Genomic DNA, 18964 nt, shown 5'->3' with positions numbered 1-18964 from the left:
ACAGAATATGAATCATCTTATTCTGCCTCATATTTCTATGTCTTCCTACAAATTGAGTAAAGAAAAAAAAAGTGTATGGGACCCAAGAGCCAAGTGGTCTCAGGACATTGAGTGAGAATAAAAAAAATGGTCAGATCTAAATACCCAAATCAAAGTCAACTACAACAGAATCAAGAGACCCAAACTATTACAAGTTATCCACAAAACGGACCTTTACATTAGCAGTCCAGAAAGATAAGGGTGGAGATGCTTGCTGGATGCATGGTATGCATTCTGAGAAATATGCTGGAGAGAGGTCAATACTACTGGTAGGAATAGCCCTAATTCACTATCACTATGTGCCTAAAATTTACATTGGTCTCAATAAAAAAAAAATAACACAAATTATAATTTAAGCCATGTATACTTCTAAAGATAAAGACTAGTGCTCACAATAATAAAATAGAAAAATTATTGTAAAGGCATAAAAAAGCCAATTTGAATAAAACATAATTATTTTCCAACTGTATCATGTATAAACCAAAAAGACTATAAACATATAAATGGTGTCCATGTATGTATTTGTTGTCAGGAATTGAACCCATGCAAAGCAAGGTTTTGGAGGTCATGTTCCATTTCTCTGACCCAAATGTGTACATTAACAGTTTTTTTTCAGATATGATGAAATTAACATTACAATGTGATCTAATTTTTTCCACACTTGTAGTGAACTTTATTTTCCAAAAAATGAAAATTATTTTAGGGCATACATACATTGTTCATTAAAGTAAATCACGTAATAAAAATTATCTAAAAATCACCAAAACAAAAACAAAAGCTGGGGTTGGAGTGATAGCATAGTGGTATGGTATTTGCTTTGAATGTGGCTGAGGTAGGACAGACTTAGGTTCAATCCTCGACATTCCATATTCACTGTAGCCTGCCAGAAGCGACTTCTGAGTGCAAAGCCAGAAGTGGCCCCAAAACCAAAAATCAAACAAACAAAAATATCTAAAAAGATCACAAGCAAATTCACAGACTGAAAATTATAAAACAGTATTTCTGAATAAAGTAATATTTAAAGTATAACTTAATAGAATAACTGGAAAATTTTCAAAATAAGCATCCTAAATTTAAGCCAGAATTCCTCTGTTGGGCACCATATTGCTCTCTGATGACTCTAAGGATACTTAAAAATTGACTACAGAAGAACACATTGAAAAATGAGGATAATGATGTCAAATTTGAGGGCCAATGAGTTAGACAAGGAGTACACAGAAGAAAACAGGTCAAAGGGGGGTTATGTTCAGAAAAAATTAGAAAAACCTGATTTAAGCAACTCATTTGCCCAAGAAAAGAACAATAAACACATTTAGAAAATGTTTCTTAGTAAATTTTAAAATGTCATTGAAATATGCAGCAGATATATTATTCTTCTCTGTATTAAAAGCAGTTTTATTATTTTTTATTTTGAAATAAGAAAAAATACTTAATATGCTATTAAATATGTATCTTAAAATTTAGAAGAGCAATTGTTCCAAAGAAGGTAAAAGAAATCTTTTTTTTCCAGTTTACATCCTTTTTATTATTATTTTTTAATAAGAAAGTATTACCATTCTAAACTCAAACACATTCAGTACTTAGTAAAGTACCTCAAAGGTATATCTTATTTTTTACAGAAAGTTCTCTGAAAATATTATAACAAAATTACAGGATACACACAAAATTAAACACATCAGCATGATGCAACTATTCAGTACTGCATACAGTGCATTATTTATAAGACACCACAAGGACACAATTATTATAATTAACATGGATTATCGTTCTCAAGTTTGTGCTATTTATACCTGTTAGTCATAGTGACCATCAACTTTTTTTAAGGTTTGGAGTCAAAGCACTGTAAAAACAATGTTAGTGTGGCAATTATCATTTGCATGGGCCCACCAAAGTATGGGGGTCATGGAAAGGAAAAACTTTGGCCTAAGTACAAGGAGACCCTACCCCTGAAGTTTTTTGACAGAAGACCATTTCTAGACTCCAGGCAAACCAGTTTGTCCAATCCCAGTCATTGTCTGCAGTGCCCATACAGTTATATCTTTCACAATCTCTGTTGTTGATCTCACGCTTCTGCATTAAATGTCCTGGAATCTGTACATCCCACATTAAAGTCAGGATAGTGCGGAGCGGCATCTGATTTTATCTCACAATTAACGAGCAATGAAGAAAGTCCTGTCCAGTATGCAAGTCGTTGAGAAATCTTAATGATAAAGCACATTTAATTTATAAAGAAGCTTGGATAGAAAGTTAGAGTACATAATTATTGCTGTTGTTTCTTACAAATGAAACTAAGAAGAAAATAATTAAATCATGAAATAAAACATAGATGATAATTGTAATGTGACAAAATTGCCACTGTGTTCTCTATCTTCAAATGTTGATATTAATAAATCAGGAATGGCTCACCAAGACCAATGGCCAAGTGCTGCCTGCATATGATCAATAAGTTTGTGAATACAATTTATTGTAAAGCAGACATTTGTTTATGTACTGTTTTTGACTGTTATCACTTAAGAAGTCATTAAGTAGTTGAGTTAATTATATGTGTCAGAGACAATATGGTCTGCAAAGCCTAAATTACTCATAATCTGGACTTTTATGATAAAAGAGTTTATTAATCTCTAGTACAAATATTAAACTTAATATAAAACTTAATAAGGGGAGGTTAACAATACTTTATTAAAAATTGACAACTGGATATAATATATATAATTTTTGTTTTGTTTTGTTTTGTTTGGGGGCTACAGCTGGTGATGCTCAGGGATTATTACTCTGGCTATGAGCTCAGAAATCGCTCTTGGCTTGAGTGACCAAATGGGACATTGGGGATAGAACCTAGGTCCTTCCTGTGTCAGCTACGTGCAAGGCAAATGCCTTACCACTGTGCTATCACTCAGGCCCCAATATATATAATTTTTAGAAAAATAGTAGTGACAACTAGAAAGATATGAGATAGAAATATTCCCTTATGCATATATTTGTCAGATCATAGAAGATACAAATAATAATCTCATTCAAAACATTATATTGATTCAAAGGAAATTTCTATTATAATCCAAATAACTTCTTTAACAAAATTAAACAGATATTACTGGAATTTGTATGAGACATCAGAAGATTCCAAGCATCTAAAGCAATCTTGAAACAAAAGAATGGAGATATGATGCTTTCCAACTTTCTACTATACTGTTAAGCTATTGAAATAATAATAGAAGAGGGTGTGGTTAAGAAGTGTAAGGAAGTGAGGTAAAAGTGCTCTCCAGTTCTCCAACCCAAAACCACAGAGGAGCGTGGGGAGGGGTTAAGTAGAAATGAACCAGGAAATTTGTATGGGGCTCTGCTGAGTGGCTAAAACAGACCAGCGTCCATCTTCAAAAGGAAATATGGTCTGATATTTACCAATTAAACAGGTGGAATGTGCATTCAGAGAGAAAAACAGGAGGTCAGAAACTTTCCAAATTGTAATATTGTCTGGGGGCAAAGCATAAAACTGGCTAGTATACTACCTAATAGAGCACAGAGCTACTGTAAGAAGATTTGTGTAGAGAGCAAAGAGGCTGCCATCCCAAGCATTGACTGGAGAAGTGTCAGGTATATCTGCGTCTTAGCTAAGATGCACTTGGGGAGGGTGTGTGTGTGATGATTCTAAGCATAGGGCAGGTAGGAAAGCAGAGAGGTGTCAGACTGGTTGATAGTTGTAATTTCAGAGTACAAAGACAAAATTGACTCCTTCCACTTTACATCTGGCAGACATGCATAGGTGCTGGCAGGAGGCTGCAAATCAGGACTGAAAACATAGAAGGCCGAAGGAAAAAATGCTTCCACATCTCTGCTCCTGTAAATATCTATATAGATCAACGTTGATAAAAAAAAAAGAAAGAAAGAAAAGCTTCTAGTAGCACCTGTACAGTTTGGATGCATTTGCCCCACTAGTCCTAGGAGGCCCCCGCCCAAAAAAATAAAGCTGTTCTTGAAACCCTTATTCTGCAAGGCACATGATCTGGTCCCTACCATTTGTGCTCTTACAGGGGTCCTCAAACTTTTTAAACAGGGGGCCAGTTCACTGTCCCTCATACCATTGGAGGGTCTGACTATAGTAAAAACAAAACTTATGAACGAATTCTTATGCACACTGCATATATCTTATTTTGCAATGAAGAAACAAAACAGATACAAATACAATATGTGGCCCGCGGGCCAAAGTTTGAGGCTAGATACCAGCTGAAGAGAGGGATTACTCTTTGTAGTAAATGAATCAGTTCTAACCTGAGCATAGCTATTCTAGGCCTGTCACCTTCCTTAGGAGAAAAGAATGATGAGTAAGAATTAGTGAAGAAAAATTATTTAATTGAAAGATATTTGGAGACATGAGAGGAAAGAAAGAAGGAGAGAGAGGTGTTGGAGAGAGAACATAGTATTCTCCAGAAGGAAAAAAGCAAAGAAGAAAAGAACAAACTTAGGTTTGAGAGATACTGCATATACTCGAGTATAAACTAACCCAGTATAAACTGACCCCTCGAATTTTACCCTAAAAACTGGGAACATTTAGTGACTTGAGTAGAAGCTGAGATGGAAAATGCAGCAGCCACTAGTAAATTTCAAGATTAAAAACCTATGCCCCCCAAAATTACCATAACTGTGGAATAAGTAGGTTAAATGTTTTTCAATATTTATTGCTCAAGAAAAACTGTAAACTAGCAATAAAAAGTTTTAAACTTTTGGGGCCGGAGAGATAGCATGGAGGTAAGGCGTTTGCCTTTCATGCAGGAGGTCATCGGTTCGAATCCCGGCGCCCCATATGGTCCCCTGTGCCTGCCAGGAGCAATTTCTGAGCCTGGAGCCAGGAATAACCCCTGAGCACTGCCAGGTGTGACCCAAAAACCAAAAAAAAAAAAAAAAAAAAGGAAAAAAAAAAATTAAAAAAAAAAAAAAAAAAAAAAAAGTTTTAAACTTTAAAGTTCAGAATACTGTAGTTTAACAGGTAATCAAGCTAAATCAGAAAGGTTAAAATCCTTCAAAACTGGATTCCTCCTCCTCCTTCTCATCTGTATGTCCAAACAGAGCTTCAGCTGTATCTGATGTGAGGGTATCAACATAGACATTGTCATCATCACTGAGTTCGCAGATATTATCGACACTGCTGTTGGTCTCATAAAAAGTGCAGAATATGGGTTAAATAGTTCATTGGCATCCAGTTCAGTTCAGCCTCCTACCTCTTCTGCTCACCCTCGACTTGAGGACTGAGCTGAAGCACCGCCCCCTCCAGAAGATGAAGACTACATGCATTTGATTCAGTGCTTGCTCACAGAATCAAATAACCTGTATGACTCTAGTAAAAGCCAAGTTTTGGCACAAGTTTTGTGCCAGAAAACTCGGATTATATTCAAGTATATATGGTAAGGGCAAGGGAAAAGGGAGGATGATTATGGAAAGCCTTTGAGGAGGAAATTATATACTGTTAGTACACACTGTCTTTGCCTGGAGTTCTTAGAGTGACTAGGGCTGTCTTAGTGCTAGAGAAGCCTTGTTCTGCAGTTGGTCTTTTCAGAGCCTGATCTTGAACCCTGGATTTCTCAGTCCCTTCTTCCCTGAAGGGCTCCTCTTTCTTTTGGGGCTTCAGTTTCCTCTTCAGGGAGGTGCATCAGCTTCTTCTTTTCCAAAGGCTCAGTATTTGCATTTTAAAAGAATGCGAAATTCATGCCTTAGGGCTACTGCAGGGCTGAGTGATTTCTTCCTAAATTGTATTTCCTAGGAGTTCCTTATCAGTCCCACCTATTTTTTTGTTTTTGCTTTTGTTTTACAACTATAGCAGCATTCTGATTTAGAATATTTTGTCCTCTGTTTTTGAATTGTTTGTTTGCCCTGACCACCAATGCCCATAAGGATGACTCCTAGCAGTACTCAAGGTACCAGGGGGTGCCTGGGCTTTTTTCCCTGGTTGGCTTTGTGCAAGTCAAGTGTCTTTCTATTGTATTATCCCATTGACTCTCTGGACAGTTTGCTTTTCTTTTTGACAGGGTAAATTGAGATTTGTCTTTCTAAAAGGGTGAGAGACTCTTTTTCATAAATGCGGAGCATTGGCCTTTTCCAATACAGATTCATTAGGTCAGAGATTGAAAGATAGTTGAATTCTATGAATATGGAGTGACTTTTAGGTAGTGAGAAAGAATCTAAAGTTTCCTTTTCATTTTTTATGGGACTTACAGTCTCAACTTAAGAAAAACTTAATTTGTCCTGAAAGTAACAAACCCCAACCCCAGGGTAAAGTTGTCCTTCTACCCGGAAACAGTCTTTCTTCTCATGTGATGCCTCCTGCTCAGACCAGATTCTTTCTTTGCTCCCTGATCTCATAGCCCTAGTCTACCTTATTTGGAAAGTATGCAGTCCAGTACTTTTTCACCATGTAATTAATGTTATTATCTCCATGCTTCTTCTAAAGTCCAGTACTTTTTCACCATGTAATTAATGTTATTATCTCCATGCTTCTTCTAAATCTCCATGCTTCTTCTAAATCTAAGGAAGTTATTTTCCTTTGTAAAGGACATTTTTTTTTATTAATTTCAACATTTATGGGGATCAAGGCAGTTTGTTCAATTCTATTTATCATTCCTGCTGTATAATGAACTTGCTCCCTTGTCACAAATTCCTATTCAAAAGTTACTTCAAAAGTCTTCACCAACCCATCAAAACCAAAAATTCAAACCATTTCATACAACACTTCAAGCCCTTTAGTTTTCTTATTTTTATGTTTTTGTATTTTTCTGTATAGTACATATCACTTTCTCACATACCATAAACCTTGTTTATTGTGTTTATTTTTTATTGCCTGTCTCTTTCCCTGGAAAGTAATATTCTTGAATGCAGGTTTTTGGCTTGGTTTTTTCTTCGTTCATTGTAGAGTTTAGGACACTGACCTATGCAGAATCAATATTTGGTATTTCTGAAAAGAATGAAATTATAGTGAGAACCAACTTATTGTATTATACATTTAATTTCATAGAACTCTTGTTTAATATTTACTATATTTTTCATGAATGTGCATCAATAGTAAATGTAAGAATAATCATTGAGATAGTGAATAAGCTCTTTGTATGTTATTTTATTTTAGCTCAATAACACTCAGAGTAGGGGCACTATTGATATTTTTAGTAGTAGTGTTATAGTTTTTTTCAAAAATAAGAACACATTTGCAGAAAGTTTATAAATTCTCAAGTAAAAAATCAAGAATAATGTATTCAAGAACTTGTTACATTTGTTTGACTGCTGAGTTCATTTAGTTAACTATGTTATTTTTTGTATAGAGGGTATTAGAAATGTCTCTAAGCTTACATCAACAAGTAGTTATTTTTTCAGATCAAATAAATCAGAGATACCTTTCAATCACAATTCCAGGTCTCTCAATATACTACCATTAACATCTTGTTCATTGATGATCATGTCAAGACTGCTGTGGGGAGTCAGATGATTTGTTAGGACTGCAGTGTGGAATTTTTACTTTCAATGTGCCTCATTTTATTGTTGGCTACTTTCAGATGGTCACTAGATCACATGAAGCATCTGTTCTTATTTTGAAAGTGTCTTTGTTGGGTTATATACTTATTTATTTTAATTTTATAAATTTGCTTTTTGTTTTGAGTTACAAGTCTTTCCCAGTTAAATTTAAGGTACATAGTGACAAGTGAATTCCCACCACTAGTGAAAGAAGTGAAAAACATATTTTCCCCTAAGGTTGTTCCTTTTTCCCCCTTCACACATTCCTGATGGGAGTTTTCTATCTCTTTCTCATGCAATGCAATGTTCCCCCTCACCCTTCCCTCAATGTATCCTAACAGACCATGAGTCACCCATGAGTTATGATAACTACCTGCTTGTCTCTTATCTACTGAGCTACAGGTGCTGATGTATCCATTTGCTGGCTCCCCATGGTTTTACAGACCCCACATAAATCGTCTTGAAAACATCTTGGAGACTTGAAGTCTGGGTCCCTGTTCACACCTACCCTAAAAATCTTGAGGATCATCCTTATCTCCGGATTCTCCTACATCAAAGCCCATTCCTGTTTCTGCTGTAAAAATAACACAGCCCACCTGAAAACCGTATAAAAACCACCTGATTTCAGACCTCGGGGTTCGCAACCTCTGCTCTGCTCTGAGCATGTTTCGAACCTCTGACCGGCCAGATTAAAAATGGAACTTGCTTGCAATTGCTGAGCACGTGCCTTTTTCACTATTCTGCGCTATGCAATTGGGGGGACGGGTCATCTGGACTTTTCACTAGTATTGACCTCCTCCACCAATGTTCTCAGCATGCATCCTATACCTCTACCTGTAGCCCCCTGGATAGCCAGCATAACAGGTTCCTTTTGTGTCTAATTTGTTGTAGTTTGGATCTCTTGATTCTATTGTTGTTGACTTTGGGTTGGGTATTTAGGTCTGATCAATTTTTATTTCCACTCAATGCTCATGAGACTGCTTTGCCCAGGTACCATCCACTCAATTTGTAGGAAGCCATATAAATATGAGTCAGAACAAGATGATTCATGCTCTATGTTCTGTTAAAAATAAAAGAAGAAAAAAGCATTAAGGAGCACCTGTATAGAAGCTATAAATATAAATTTAAGAGAAGGATAAAAGAAGAAGAAAGGGAAAAAAGAAAAAATGTTAAAGAAAGGAAAACTAGTGTGGCAAAGTGTTTTGTTTTTTTTTTTTTTTTTTGCATAGGCATAGCAGTAAGTATTGGTGAAATTGGAATGGAAATTTCATTGGCCTAAGAGATAAAGGGTATCTCCACTGTTGAAGCATACTGTCATGAGACCAACTACAGGCTCCAGACATGCTCATTGTTGAACCCCAAGGTCTTTTTTATGGTGTTAAGAAATGTTCTGCTCAGGTGTAGTTGTCAAAGTCAGTCCTCTGTAATTAGGGATTTTGTTTTGGGGGGGATGGCTTCACCTGGTGACACTCAGGGGTTACTCCTGGCTATGAGCTCTGAAATGGCTCCTGTCTTGGGGGATCATATTGGACGCTGGAAGATAAAACCACAGTTCACCCTTGGTCAGCCAAGTGCAAGGCAAATACCCTACCTACCACTGCACCATTGCTCCAGCCTCTAGATCTAGTTTTTACACAGATCCTGAGATGAAGTCTAGGAATAGAGTCTTTATGATTCCAGATGTTCTGCTCAGTGACAGTTGTTGTAATCTTGTTTTTTCACAGATCAAATGATGAAGTGTTTTCTGATTTCATCTCACCACTAGGTGATGAGGTAGGGCAACCTGCTCTTAGATCAAGTTGTTGCTGTTTTCCTTTTCAACAGGCTGGCATATGAACCTACCATGGGCAAGTTGATATCAGAGTGGTATTAGGAACTCTCTGGGGGGTGGGGGTGAGGAGTTTACTTCCTGGTGCTGCTTCAGGATATTGTGCCATTTCTAAAGTTGAGGTCTGGGGTTTGGGGTTGGATGGTCAATGTTCAATCACATGAGGTCTAATTCTAGTCCCCATGATATATGTTCAGGGTGGGAGTCGCCCTTGTATTATAAAATTTATGGGTTCTTATCCCTAGAAGATAAGAACTTGTTTCTGTGCATAAAATTTGCCCATTTTAGTGTGCCAATATAGCAAAAAGGAATGATGCCATATTATATTGTTGGTGCATTTGGGGGGTGAAAATGACAACTTATACAGTTTTTGTACCCTGATTTTTGACCTAGAATTTTATTTTTTTGTTTTTGTTTTTTGTTTTTTGTTTTGGGGTCACACTTGGTGAAGCTCCGAAGTTACTCCTGGCTATGAACTCAGAAAGTGTTCCTGGTTTGGGGAACCATATGGGATGCCAGGGGATTGAACCTCAGTCCGTCCTATGTTAGCTAGCGCATGCAAGGCAGACACCTTACGGCCTGCACCACCACTTCAGCCCCTTGACCTGAACTTTTATCCCAAGGAAGACTTGTCTATTAGAATATTTTACTGAGCAGAACCAAAACATGCAAAAATGAAAAAAAAGGGGGGGGGGGAAGGATGGATGCCGCTACATTTATATTTGAAAATAAACACACTAAAATAATTTGCAGCAGTAAGGAATCAGGTAGTGTCCTCTAGCTTGGGGTCCATCTGAAGCTGAGTCTTGTTGCATGCAACAGTCCACATTATGAGGTGAGGTGGGAGCAAAGAGCTGCATAGAATGAATCAGCAGGAGTGGTGGTTGCAGCTTCTTGCCAGGCTGAGAGATGTGGGCTTACTGGGTGTCCTTTAGCTTTGGGAGCAGAGTGGCAGTTTACTGAGGCAGGGAAACGGTTTTGGTCTTAATGAGTTAAAAACTGAGGTTAAAGAGGGTTAAATAGGGAGAGATAATGGATCAGGATTGAGGGGGTGAGAGGATTAGAGTTCTGAATGGGGAACAGGGAGGAGGAATAATATATAACAGGAGCTATATATAATAGAGGCATGGATTGTTTACAATACAGATTAGGGAAACACAGAGGAGTCCACTGCATGCAAACTCATGCACACTTATAGACAGACATTAGAGATCTATTCATTGGTTATAGTTGGAGGCTTGACCCTTATGGGATGGGTTAGAGCACTTAAAAATAATTGAATTAAAGAAATTTCAAGCTATTTTGCTTCTCAAATTAGGATTACAAGATATAGAATAAGATTGAGATAGAGTTTATAAGAGTCACAATTTTGGGGCAGGAGCGATAGAGCAGTGGAAGGGTGTTTGCCTTGCATGCGGCTGACCCAGGACTGAACTGGGTTTAATCTCTGGTGTCCGATATGATCCCCCAAGCCAGGAGCGATTTCTGAGATTTCTGAGCGTATAAATGCATAGCAAGGAATAATTCCCGAGCATCATTTATTGTGGCCACACACAAAAAAAAGCCACAATCTTTTTTAATTTATTTATAAATGGACATGATTTTTGTTATAGCTCTTATTTTTGCGTTTCCTGGACTAGTGCTTAAAACAAGTAATATGATAGGACTATATATTATGATGTGGGAATAGTTTGAGACCATTTAGAAGCAATAAACCACAATAACTATGTAGGGTGGAGAGAAGAATTACTGAACAAATGAGTAGTTACTTGAACAAATGTAAGAATGATAGAGCATTATTAAGTATAGTAAGTGTAATGTTTAAAATTTCGTCATGTCTGTTTATGAAGCCTAATCCTGAATTTATTTAAAAATTGAAAAAGTGTTGTTTGTTTGTAGACCAAATTAAGTTCATGATATTATTGATCATTTAAATCTAATGCCTGCAGATCTAATGCCTTTCAAGACATCTTGTGAACACATTTATCAAAATCATCATATGTAATAGAATCAAAGCCAATCAAGTAAAATAATAATTGATGTATGAGATTTTGAAGGCAATACTCTAAATGTTGAATATTCTTTATACAAAATATTTTGTTTTACAGTTGAAAAGGAATAAAACCCATGCCAGGTTTTACTTAGGAAAGGACCACATGTTCACAAGCTTGCGTCTAGTGAAAAGGAAGTCCTGCCTTCACTCCTACCTCACCCAATGATCCGCACTATCGTGGCGGAAGCCCTACCTCACCAATGGTCTGCGTTATTGTGGCGGAAGTCCCGCCTTTACCCCTACCTCACCAATGATTCGTGTTATCATAGTGGAAGCCCAGCCCTCAAGGAAGTGGCATCATTCTACTTCCTTCCCCTCCCATTTCCCATCTTATATAAGGGGGAACCAGCCGTAACACGCGGTCTTTCTGGCTCTGCTCTGTTGGGAGGAGGCTGTAGACCCTGGTACCAGAATAAAAGAATCCACCTGAGCGTTTGCTTGAGTTGTTCTCCCTTCATTTCTCTGCGACGGAGCAGAATTTGGAATCCTCGGACCGGACACAGTCTATGATAGTCTTTGGTTTATTTGGTAAGATTAAATAACAGTAACTAAAATCAATATTGTTTGAATGTGATTGGAAACATGTATTTTAGGTATGTTTATATTTGTGATTAAATAAATTCAGCAAAAGAATCCTAATGGAGACAGGTTTAATTTCCCTGGGAAAAACACTGCTATTCTTAGGCAGTTATCTCTGACCTTATCCTCACAATCAAGTGTAAATCTGTTTAGTTAGTCACATAGTGGTTAGGGTTTATTCTGAGCCAAACATTTTATGCTTTTACTATGAAATAACACAGATAAAATTGTAAATGACGAAATTTACAATTCTCTACAGTCATCTTAATAAGGAATGTTTTTAAGTTTAACTCTGTGAAAGATAAAATAATTAATAAAATAAATATTAATATTATTACTAATAATGTTACTAATTAATTAAATTTTCTGTTTATTTATTCAAAAAATGAATGTCTAGGACCCTTCAAAACTTAAACTTAATCCTCAATACAATGGTATCTATAGTAGCTAAACCTTTCAAATTTGGTAAGTTGTTAGGGCATAAAAATTGTGTTCTCGTGAAGGGAATTAATAGTTTTTTTTTTTAATTAATAGTTTTTAAAAGAAAGACGAGATGCTGTATATTCTTTCTTCAATGTTAAGAAAGAATGAGAATAAAATGAAAGTGATGCATGCATCTAACAAAAAACACCTATAGACATCAAATCAATTAGCACCTTGCGCATCCTCATAATTCTGTCAACTAAATTTATGTTGTTTACAATCTATGTCGTCTACAGAATTCTGTTATATTTGCTAAATTAATTTTAAAAGCTAAAATTAAATATAAAGATACATATAATGATTAATTAAATTTCTTCCTTTCAGAGTTATAATAGTACATAATAAGGTCTGTGAGGGCCATGATAAAAGTAAAAATACAGATTTTATGGTAATCATTTTTATAAAGACATTGTAAGTATGTAGAAAATACAGCACAGAAAGCCTGAGAGAGTAATATTATATATGAAATAGATAAAAATGTGCTCATGTTTGCACAGATGAATGATTGACATTTGAGGAGTTGCTTATAGAAAACATTGTAACCTGAATGGAAGTACTGAGCTCTAAGGCAAATACCAAGTCCAGTGCAAGGCATTTCAGTGCTATCAAGTGCTTGTAGAGAAAGAAAGATGCCAAGTTAAAAAGAAAGATAGCACAGTTTGCCTCAAACATCACTTTAAAAATGCCAAATGCTATAAAATAATGAGGATTTACAGAGAAAGACATTTGATCATAAGATCGAATATTTTGATATTTGTTATAGTGTGATTCAAGTATAATACTAGTAATTTCTTTTTTCCTCAGACATGCCAAGCTACAAAATGAATGTGATCTAGTTCTGATTTATAAGACAAAGCTAAAATACTTTACACAAGCAATTACAAAGAAAAATCCATTCCACTTGGAGATGGGTCACAATAAATCACTCCATAAGAAAGAAGTCACAACTCTGGAACTTTTTAATAACAAATTATTAACTCTTAATCTGAAAGGAGTTAGTAAATATACAGAACCATTTCATAGAGATGTTTTCAATGTTATCTTATATATTATAAAAGAGTAAAAAATAGAAATAATTTATCTATTTATTTGTATATGGATTAAGAATTAAGGTTTGTTCGTTTATTTTTTATGAGTCACATCAAGCAATCTTCAGGAATCATTTTCATACTAGGGAAGAGTCTGAGATCAAACGAAGGTAGGCCATGTGCAAGGCAAGCTCCCAATCTCTGTATTCTCTCCAATACCAAGAGGTTTGGTGACTTTTCTTTTATTATAGCAAAATTGATACTGGAAATAGAGATAAAGTTATATTTTGAGTGAATAGATATACTAAGAGCATGAAACACAATGGTCATGTTGAAATTTTCAATAAATTCAAACCAGGAGATTACTTTCTCTTTCTTTTTCTTTTTCTTTTCTTTTCTTTTTTTTTTTTAGGAGATTATTTTCATTTGAAAAGTTAGAGAGATGTGTAAGACTTAATAAAAACAAACATGGTGAAAAAAATCTCAAAACATCCCCTCTGCAGTCTTTGAAAATTTAACAGATAACACAAGAATTAGTTTCGCTGTGAGTCCAGAGAAACCTACATTTAGAACTTAATTCCAAAAGGAGACAGAATTCTAAAATAGAAGTCATGAACAAGCAAAACTTTTTTTCTCACTATTTTATAATTTTTATTTTGACCAGTGGATTACAAATCTTTCACAGTAATATTTTAGGTACATAGTGGCATTGAATCAGGAACATTTCCTCCCTCCACCCCTATTTCCAGCATGTATCCCATATCCCCTCCATTGCCCCTACACTTTATCCCCCACTCCCTGGCTGCCAGTATAAGTGGTCCCCTCTGTGTCTAGCTTGTTGTAGATTGGATATCGATTCTATTGTCGTTGGCTTTGGATTTGGTGTTTAAGTCTGATTATTTTTTGCTTCTACTTAATGTTCATACAACTGTTTGAACTTGGTACCATCCTTTATTTTCCCATCTACTTGTAAAGTGGAATAAGATGGTTCCAGTTATGAGGTTTTGTTAGAAGGAAAGAAAAAAAAAATAAAATGAGAGAAATATCAAGCAAAAAAATGAAAGGAGTCTTTTAGAAGCTATAATATCAATTTAAGAGAAGAAAGGGAAAAAAGAAGTAAAACAAAACAATACAAAAAGAATCAAACAAAAACCCGAAAAAACACCACAGCAATAAAAGACAATAATTACACAGTAGCCACTGTCCTAAAATAAAAACAAAACAAGGCACAAAAAAGAAAAAGAAAAAGGTGGGAAAAACCAACAATAACAAAACCAAAATTAATTTGTGCTTTTTTTTTTTTGCATAGGGACAGTAAATATTGGGGAGATTATAAAGGGAATTCCCTTGGCCTAAGAGATATAGGATTTCTCTGTTCTTGAAGTATACAGTCATGGGAATAACTACAGGCTCCAAACATGGTCTTTTACTTTCCCCTAGATCCTTTTGTGGTGACTAGAAACTTTCGGCTCAGTAGTGGATGATAAAATCAGACCTCTGTAGATAGAAATCTTGGTCTTTGCACAGGTCATAGGAAGAAGTCTTTCTTTACGGTTCTAGAAGTTCTGTTCCATCACTGTGAACAAGCAAAAATTAAAAAAAAATGATGCTAGATAACATTTTCAAATTGAAGGAAATATAAAAAATGACAAATTGTGTACACATATGGTAGATATAATGTGAAAAAAATAAGAAAAAAATATCAGTAAATATTTAACATCAATATTTAGTTGTCTAAATTGTGAAATTGTAAACCCAAATTTAAAAAAAATGTAATCTTTGAGTCAACATTCATTAAATTGGAATATAAATTTAAATTAAATGCAAGCTAAACTTTGTAAACTATGGAACTTTTCTAAAAAAGTTATAGTAATTTGGTTCTGTTCTGTTTCTTATAACTATTTCAACACCCAAGAGATAGAGAATCAAAAAAGATTTTGTCAAGTAAATCATAATTTTTATCAAGAAGATGAATTAGGGAGTGGAAGCAAAGCTGTTTTAGTAATTGGGTATACAATTTATACTTGTTAAGCAAATATTATGTAGTATTGTCATCAACAAAAAATCAAACTTTATGAATATTCATGTGAATAAATTTAAACCAAAGAAAAGACAAAATAAACATTGGCAGATAAGAAAATGACTCCTGTTATTTCAAAATAAATTATTCTATTACAATAAGAATAAAAGTGCCAAGTAATATTAGCTGGCAATTCAAAAATGGAAAAAAATAACAAAAATGGCAGTAAATATTAAAAAAAATTTAAAATGAGCAGATCTATTACATGATCTAATTTAGTCACAAATATGCCTGAGTTGTTCCTTTCAGTGAAGTTCTGGTTAATCTGGAAAGAAGTATCTCCTCTATATTTTCTGAAAGCTAAAAGGAAAACAGCAACAGTAACAAAGTTTAGGCTGCTGTAAACTTTGTTAAGCATGGTCATTTAGCAGCATATGTCAAATACTTTAAAAGTGATTGAATTTGGGGCCCGGAGAGATAGCACAGCAGTGTTTGCCTTGCAAGCAGCCGATCCAGGACCACAGGTGATTGGTTCGAATCCCGGTGTCCCATATGGTCCCCCGTGCCTGCCAGGAGCTATTTCTGAGCAGACAGCCAGGAGTAACCCCTGAGCAATGCTGGGTGTGGCCCCAAAAACAAAAAACAAAAACAAAAAAAAAGTGAATTTATTTAAAAAGTACTGATTAATTTCTCTTCGTGGCTTTGATCTAAAGAAAAAAATGTGAATATCAGAATTTCTACATCTTCATACTCATTGATTTATGCTAAGACTTTGAAACCAGTCTAAAGATAGATATGAATAGTAACTAGATTCATTTAATTTTTATTTTATTTTATTAATTTTAATAATTAATTTTATTATGTTGATATATATACTTTTATATATAGCATGGGAATTTAAAAATTCCAGTGTATTATAAAGTGCACAAATAAAGTACCTTATTAGTTAAAATAGGTCCATAAATATATTTTGTTTTATTTGTGCTTTGTGGGGGACCACAGATAAATGTGACTTCTAAAGCTTACTTCTGGTTCTGGGCTCATGGATCTCAAAGGTTTATAAAAATATATAATGTTTATTCTCTGAGGACTAGCTTTGCTGCTAATTTAGTCTTTATTTTTGCTTGTATTTTCTGTTTTCCATTTGAAAACTGGAAATAGATTATAAAAGATATGTTCTTTGGTATTATTGTGATATATAACACAGAGTAAAGTGATGCTCAGTATTGCAGTGAGTTTTATGTTTGAGATGAGCTCTGCATGATTGCAAGGGTCCTATGCAGCATCTTTTACTTATTTCTGTACGAGGGGCTGTCAGTTATATGCTTGTAACTAACCTGGTTTCATTTTAATGCTTTCAAAATCTTAATATGATAGAAATTTGACATTTATTACAGAAAACTGGCAGTTAATTTTTTTCCACAGACAACAGCACCAAGAAAAAACAACCTAAGATGCTTCAGATAATATTTTTAGTAAATAATACACATATTTTCTGGCAGAGCTAGTTAGATGTCTGTATATTTATTTCCTCAAAAAGAATAGCATTCATATTTAATAGCTAGCAAATATTCTTTGCGTGACTCTTATTTTACTACACTTGTCAACCAATTTGCCACTTACTTCAAGTTGCTTTTATTTATTCATGTTATTTTTGCTTAATATTTACCTTTATATAGTTATGCAAAAGATTGTAGTTAGATTCACACCTTTAGCAGTCAATATTTATGAAGTAGACAGGTCCTAGAGCAATAACTATGCATTTGGTTGCACATAATAACCACAAAAAGTGTGAGATGTAGACGTATCACACATATTAATAGAACCACATCTTGCTGGGAAGAACTCTATCTTTTTAAATCACAGGTGCTAATGAGAGTATTCCTGCTGAGAGGGAGAGAAAAGCTAAACATTTTATGTAGATATATTGATACAATAGACACTGCAGACTTTGTATTGCTATTAATGAATCTAATCAATGAAGACGAAAACAGTCATGCCAGAATTATTTTGTCATTTTAAAAATGTTTTTGAAGAGCTTGTGTAGATGTGTTTGTAGATATTTTATACAGATATTTATAGCTTTCCCCAAAACAAGTTTTCTGAATTGTAGGTAAATATAACTATAATTCATTATTAATCAAAAATATAGCTCATTGAAAGGTAGAAGTGAAATCACTTAGGAGCTTCTTAGAAATGTAGTTTCTTAAGATCTAAAGACTTATTAAAACAAAATATGCCTTTTAACAAGATATTCCTATAAAGAAGTTTATAGAGTTCAGAAGTATATTATAAATTTTATTTGTGCGTTAAATTTTTTTTAATAAATAAGAAGCATTTTTTAGGGGCTGGAGTGATAGCACATCAGTAGGCCTTGCATTCAGCCAATCTGGACAGAGCCAGTTTTGATTCCTTGCATCCAATGCAGTTCCCTGAGCCTGCCAGGATTGATATCTGAGTGCAGAGCCAGGAGTAATCCTGAGAGCTGCTCAGTATGGCCTCAAACCAAACAAACAAACAAAAAGAAGCATTTTTGGGAGGCCAGAGTAATAGTCCACCAGTGGGTAGAACATTGGCCTCTCATTCAGTTGGCCCAGGTTTGATGCTGGCGTCAATATGGTTCCACGTGCCCACCAGAAGTATTCCTGAATACAGGAGAAACCTCTGACTTCTATAAAAGAAATAAACAATGACAAAAAGCATCTTCTAATAATCCTCAATTTCCCCATAATACATGATTTTACATGTTTTATATCAACAGCAAAATGGTTTTAAACCAATATTTTTAATGAATGAGTACTTTGTTATGTTATGTTATATTACATTATAGTATTATATTATTCAAGTATTTTTAAACCAATGCATATTCATAAGAGAAGTATACAGATAGGAAAATTTCTTGCTTTGCATACTCTCAAATCAGGTTCAATCCTAGGACCCTATATGGTACCCTGATCCTTCGAGGAGTGATCCCTGAGCACAAAGAAAGAAGAAATCTCTGAGTGCAGAGTGGTATGAATCTAAAAAAAGAATAAAAAATAAGATAAAATAATTCTTTACAGAATCATAGTTATCCAAATATTTTCTGTAGCTCTATTTAGAAAAATTAGAAAGGATATCAAATTGTATTTGTCTTACAGTGCTAATATTAATTAGATATTTTTCTGTATGTTTCATTTTATAGATTATAAGCTAAAGTTGTTGCTTTTAATAGCTTTAGGAAAATGTGTTTATAAATAAAATTTCTGGCATGTATTAGCTTATATAAATATCAGGGGTCAGAGAGATAGCACAGCATACTATCTGATACCAACATATTGTCCTGAAGTCCTTCATAAGTGCTCCCTGAGTTCAGACCTAGGTGTCATCCCAGAATACCACTGATTGTTGACCTACCAAAAAAGTGCTCAGTCAATTTATTATCTTATATAAATGTACTACAC

Source organism: Suncus etruscus, chromosome 12 (genome assembly GCF_024139225.1).
Source record: "Suncus etruscus isolate mSunEtr1 chromosome 12, mSunEtr1.pri.cur, whole genome shotgun sequence".
In the NCBI taxonomy this organism is placed as follows: domain Eukaryota; kingdom Metazoa; phylum Chordata; class Mammalia; order Eulipotyphla; family Soricidae; genus Suncus; species Suncus etruscus.
Note: the sequence above shows the minus strand (reverse complement) of the source record.